Source organism: Lacerta agilis, chromosome 10, assembly GCF_009819535.1.
Source record: "Lacerta agilis isolate rLacAgi1 chromosome 10, rLacAgi1.pri, whole genome shotgun sequence".
Taxonomy (NCBI): domain Eukaryota; kingdom Metazoa; phylum Chordata; class Lepidosauria; order Squamata; family Lacertidae; genus Lacerta; species Lacerta agilis.
This window is the reverse complement of record NC_046321.1, coordinates 56,028,043-56,034,512: the sequence shown is the minus strand read 5'-3', so window position 1 is coordinate 56,034,512 and position 6,470 is coordinate 56,028,043. Positions and strand designations below refer to the sequence as shown.

General features: G+C 43.3%; 1 non-coding gene across 1 annotated transcript; it reads right to left on the bottom strand.

The window, feature by feature from the left end:
* Positions 1–6,062: 6,062 nt before the first annotated feature.
* Positions 6,063–6,227, bottom strand: LOC117054606. The gene has a single exon (XR_004427520.1). It is a non-coding gene; the product is annotated as a U1 spliceosomal RNA (small nuclear RNA).
* Positions 6,228–6,470: the final 243 nt, after the last annotated feature.

Here is a 6,470-nt window from a genome sequence, read left to right as displayed (position 1 = left end):
ATGTATTACTTAAATAGAAAAGAGGGGAATATGTCACTCAAAGGACCATAAAGCTGGAAAGTGCAAGTGTTGCAAACTGTGCGTGTTGTTTCCAAAATTAATTATAGAAATTCTCCACTTCAGTTTGACAGGCAAAGGAGAACAGAAGACTGGGCAAAACCCCAAATTAGGAAATGGAGCAGAGGAAATCAGTCCGCCCTTAGGTAAGTTCAACTTCCTCCCCTTCTGGCAGTGAGAAATTGCAAGAATAATCGGAGATAATGTGACATACTTTCAAATTAGGGCCACTTCACAGGGGACGATTATACGCCAATATCCTGCACAGTAGGCTGCATTCCAGCCGTGCAGATATAGATACACTCACCTCCATCAGGACAAGAGGCATTAGCACAGTTCAAAGCACCGAGGGGGTTGCTGAGGACTGTTTCCTGTAGAAAGACACAGTGGACTGTTGGAGGGGGCTTAGAGCAGGAGTCAGCAAACATTTTCACGAATGAATTCCTATGCCCCACAAATAACCCAGAGATGCATTTTAAATAAAAGCACACATTCTACTCATGTAAAAAACACCAGGCAGGCCCCACAAATAACACAGAGATGCATTTTAAATAAAAGAACACATCCTACTCGCTGAATCCCAGACCATCCGCGGGCCGCATTTAGAAGGTGATTGGGCCGCATCCGGCCCCCGGGCCTTAGTTTGGGGACCCCTGGCTTAGAGCATAGGAAATGGCATTATACCGAGTCAGACCAACCTGCCATTTATCTCAGTTTTGAAAAACGCTGATTGATAAAAGCAGCTCTCTGGGATTTCAGGCAGGGCATCTCCAGTAGATGAAAATAGGGACATTGCTTATTCCCCCCCTCCAACCGACCCTCCTTGACCGCGCCCATTTTTGTACCCTCCTTGCAGAGCATTTCCTATCAGGTAGGGTTGCCATATTTCAAAGCGGTTGAGCTTTCGACAAAAGCGCTGGGAAGTAATGCTGTTTTTGAGCTATTTTTATGGGGAAATGGCAAAAACGGCACTGTCGACACGGGCTGCCATACGCCCAGATTTTCCCAGGCGTTTCCACGATTTCCCCCCGGGACACTGCTGCCGGCTGCAGTATTACGGATACGTCCAGGATGTATGGCCACCCTATGTCAGAAGTGGAACAAATGTCACCACCGCTACACAAACGGGACACAGCACAGACACCCTCCACCGTCCTCAGAAAACTCTTTAATTCCCATTTTTAAATTTTTATTCTTTGGTAGATTTACAAAAAAGAAAAACACACAACATTAAATAATTTTTTAGAAAGGAGCAAGATTCAACGTGGATGCACAAAGCGTTTGTTTATTGTTTAAAAACTGGACTCTTTGCGCTCCACTCTGCTCCCCCTTTCATCCCGCCCAGGGTGGCTCTGCCCTCTGCCTCGGAGCCAGTGCATCAAAACGGACTGGACTTCAGTGACAGCAGCCTCTCCTCCTTGCCTGCTTTTCCAGCAGCTGCTATGAGCTGCCCAAGAGAGGAGGCCGGCAGTGTCAGCCCTAGAGAGACAATGGAATTCACTTTTGCCACCATTGTCACTCAAGACAAGCACCGGTTCCTCTTCCTCCCCGAGCTTGGCAGCAGGAGCACTGGCAGGGTAACAGGGACATTCCAGGATCAAACCTGCGGCTCAGGACCCTCGTACCTAAGGGACCGCATCTCCTGGTATGTCCCGTGTAGGACCTTAAGGTCCTCAAATAATAATCTTTTGGAGGTCCCGAGCAACAAAGATGCTAGGTTGGCCTCAACTAGGGCCAGGGCCTTCTCAGTATTGGCCCTGACTTGGTGGAACAGTCTATTACAAGAGACCAGGGCCCTGCGGGATTTGGCATCTTTCCGCAGGGCCTGCAAGAGACGGAGCTGTTCCACCTGGCCTTTGGGTTGGTTTCTGTTTGATATTTATGCTTCATTTTTTTATTGGTGGGTTATTTGAAAATGAGACTGCAGTTTTAATATTGAATTTTTAAATTTGTATTTTAATCTGTTATTTTAAATTGATTGTGTTTATGTTTTTGCTGTGATTTTAATTAGTGTTAGCCGCCCTGAGCCCGGTTTTTGGCTGGGAAGGGCGGGGTATAAATAAAAATTTATTATTATTATTATAAACCAGAAACTGGGATGGGTTTCATAATTCTGGGACTGTCCCTGGACCCTTGAAGGGTATGCCAGCCCTACTTGGAATTGCTGGGGATTGACCCTGAGATTTTCTGTGTGCAAATAAGATGCTTTACCATAGAGCTATGTGCCCCTTCCCCGAAGTATGGATGGCTTGGCTTGACTCATGGATAGCCATGGAGGTTGGACAGAGAGGCCTTCAGCCCCCAGGCCTATGCTTCCAATACAGATTGTTGTGTATGTTGCAATGTGTGATTTGTGCAAATGTTACACGTTGTTGTTTTTTAACACTACAATTACACATATAGTGAAACGGTCACGAATGTGGTGTTGAGGGGAATGATATCCACACAGGAAATTGTCACATTAGCAGTGCAATTCTATACCTGCCTACTCATAACAAGGCTTACGCTGAGGTAGGCCTGCAGAATGTCTTCATGCTTTTCATTTCAAGCAGTAGGAACAGAAACTTTTCTCAAAGAAAGCTGTGATTATAATGCATCTATTTTGTTAAGGAACTGTGTCTTTTCTTTACCAAGGCTAGTTATAATGCTTCTATAAAATTAAATAAAAATAAAAATAAATAAATAGAAGCTCCTGAATTCTAGAATACCTGAACTTCCAAGTTGTTCTCGTGTTGAAAGAGCTTTCATTATTATTATTATTATTATTTTAATCTCCAAAGATAGATTGTAAGACTAGCCTGGGAACATGAAAAGCAATTATCAAAATCCACTAAATGAAACTTAAGGCTACCCGAGACATACCAGTTCTTGCTGTGAGAAAATTCAAGATTTCGTGTATGGTTTGTTTCCTCCCCCCCAAACAAAAATGAGATTATGCATTAATAAGCTTTAGAGAATTGTTTACCTCTAGGAAAAAATTAGAATGAATTGTCTTTCTAGGTGAAAGCTGCTAGTATAGTTTAAATACAGACTTATTAAAGGCAGAGAAGTCAATTCTGAAGAGAAACCTTTTTCTTCAACTTGTGTGTATACCTGGATCTAAGGACATAGGCCTAGCATGGGAAGGGTAGACAACCCTGACCCAGACATGTTACTCCTGTAGAAAGCTAAAAGGGGCTGAAACCCCAATCCCTCCTCCCTTTACACACAGTTAGAGGCGACATACAGCGGCCAGAAGGTCAGGCCTGTTGGAGGATTTGTGGGGGCCTTTGTAGGTGTGGGACAGAAATTCAACTGCGTTTGTATCCAAATCTTCCAAATTCACACATTGTGAAACAAAAAGCAAATGAAAATGTGACCATTCTTTGAAATTTGCCCTTCTCTGAATTTTGCAATGGAGTTTTCCATGCAAGTAATAAAGAAGAAGAAGAAGAAGAAGAAGAAGAAGAAGAAGAAGAAGAAGAAGAAGAAGAAGCAGCACATATTGGTGTAAAGTGTACATAAAAATGCATTATGCTCAGGTTCGTGTCTCCGCTCCTCCACATGCAGCTGCTGGGTGACCTTGGGCTAGTCACACTTCTTTGAAGTCTCTCAGTCCCACTCACCTCACAGAGTGTTTGTTGTGGGGGAGGAAGGGAAAGGAGAATGTTAGCCGCTTTGAGACTCCTTCGGGTAGTGAAAAGCGGGATATCAAATCCAAACTCTTCTTCTTCTTCTTCTTCTTCTTCTTCTTCTTCTTCTTCTTCTTCTTCTTCTTCTTTGCAAAGTATGTATTTTTAGGCAAAATTTCACACTAAAAATGTGTTGATTGGGAGAAATTTGCACTAAGATGCTGGTGAATTCTCACGATGACGTTAAAAAAATTGTGGACTGATATGGAAATTTGGAGAGCTAAATGCAGGATGGGGGGGGGAGTGAATGAGAAACAGAGAGACACAGAAATTGACAGATTCACCCATCCCTAGGGCTTGAGGCTGGTTCCCAGTCAGATTGGGTAGAGCAGCAGAACCTTTCCCACCATCAGTTCTCCTCTCAACTGATGGAGGCAAGCAGGGTGGTGGCCGTGCACCTTCTTAGTGCTCTCTATCAGCATTGGGGGTTAGGATTGCTCTGTTAATACTGGAGTGATTTAAGAAGAACCCATACATGTATGAATCAACCAACCATTGGCTCTTAAGGATCCACTCCACTTTTCGTCTTTTGGGTCTGGTGAATGGTTTCTGCAGGGAAATTGACTTGAGTTTGATACATGACATCATTAGCAGCCAGACCCTGCTATAGTGACATTCATTTATCTGACTCCATGAGCATTATTAATCAGGATAATTGGCCTTGCAGGCAATATTTCCTTATTTCATTTATTTTCATAAGAGAACTCTGAGCTAGGTAGGACACTTTGATTCCCATTTTACACAAGGGAACTGTGTTTATTGTTATTTTGATGATCTTTTAATGCCTATGCCTGAGGCTCAATGAAAGCCCTGATACGAGCTCACTTCTGTATCAAAAGATAAGAGAGGTGGGTTTTAAAATGGCTTCTTCAGTTTGGCCTTGCCCCTGTTTTCGTACCAAAGTAGGTAATGGAATGTGCATTACATTGAAAAAGAAGTGCCTGCCCTCACTCTCTCTACCCTTGAGCTCCACAAACTTTAGGATATGAATTAAGGACACCGGGTCCATTAAATTAAACGAGAAAAGAAAAAATGCCAGCCACCATTCATTTTTACGACAGTGTTATATTTGTTAAGGAAATGTTATATTAGGCATTCCATAAGGCTGAATGATGAATAGGTTTGTGGAGACTGTGTTCCAAAGTCATTTGAACATTCATCTAGCCTGTTTTATAGAGCTGACAGTTAAATTTAGGAGGTGAACTTTTGTGCCTCAGCCCTGTACCCAACATGAGAGGGAGCAGGGCAGTCTTGCGTAAGGATTCTGTTGAAACACCCCCCCCCCCACACACACACACTGCATCAGTTCAGGGCCCTTACTTGATTGTTTGTTTGTTTTAAAGTATAAGACACCCCCTATTTTTTGAGCCCAAAACTAATAAATAAATTTATTTAAATATTTAATTGCAACATTCCATGTACAGTGGTAACTTGGGTTACATACACTTCAGGTTAGAGACGCTTCAGGTTCTATACTCCGCTAACCCAGAAATAACACTTCAGGTTAAGAACTTTGCTTCAGGATAAGAACTGAAATTGTGCTCTGGCGGCGCAGCGGCAGCGGGAGGCCCCATTAGCTAAAGTGGTGCTTCAGGTTAAGAACAGTTTCAGGTTAAGAACGGACCTCCGGAACGAATTAAGTACGTAACCAGAGGTAACACTGTATAAGATGACCCCCAATTTTAAACTTTAAAAATTTGTGGGAAAATATAGTCTTATACATGGGGAAAATACAGTATTTTAAATATTGCACTTCATCCCAAAGTGATCCCAAGGTGGGGAATGACTAAAAATAAAAATAGTACAAATCGTATTAAAAAAAATAAGCAGTTAAGACAACAACAGCAAACCAGTAGCAGAGTAACAGTCACACCAGTCATGACAGTAAAGGTAAAGGACCCCTGGATGGTTAAGTCCAGTTAAATTAGACTAGGGGTGCAACACTCATTTCTGCTTTCAGGCTGAGGGAGCCAGTGTTTTGTCTGCAGACAGCTTTTTCTGGGTCATGCGACCATCATGACTAAACCACTTGTGGTGCACAGAACACTGTGACGAGTGGCAAAGCGCACAGAAATGCCATTTACGTTCCCGCCGAAGCGATACCTATTGATCTACTCATGTTGGTACGCTTTCAAACTGCTAGGTTGGCAAGAGCTGGGACAAAACAATGGGAGCTCACCTCATCGCATGGATTCGAACTGCCGGTGTTACAATCGGCAAGCCCAAGAGGTTGGGTGGTTTAGACCACAGCGCCACCTGTGTCCCTTTTGTAACCATATCAACAATTGTTATCAACTGTACAACTTGGGAAGGTTTTTTGTTTTTTTGTTTTTTCCGGGGAAAGCACAAACACAGTCCCCCACTACCACAAATTATGCAGTTGAGTTTCCCGCATTTGGGGGAAATCACAGGGGTTAGCAAATCCGCAGTGCAACAGATGAGCCTCACCCTGGGAAAATCCCCTTCATGATCAAAGTGTCTCCCCTGCCAGGTAAGTAGTATCCCCTGTCACCTGTGCCCCTTTTGTAACCATAGCAACAACTGTTATCAATTGTACAACTTGGGAAGTTGTTCCACTGCCTTGTTGCCCCCTTCACCTGCTGAGTAAGGGCCCAACCACACTTAGGTTTATCCAGAGATATTCCAGCCATGGGTCTGAGAGGATTTTTGTTGTTGTTGTTGCGCCACAACTTTGACGCTTGTTCCAATTCAGCAGTAAAAAGGAGGTTTTCCAGGGGAAAG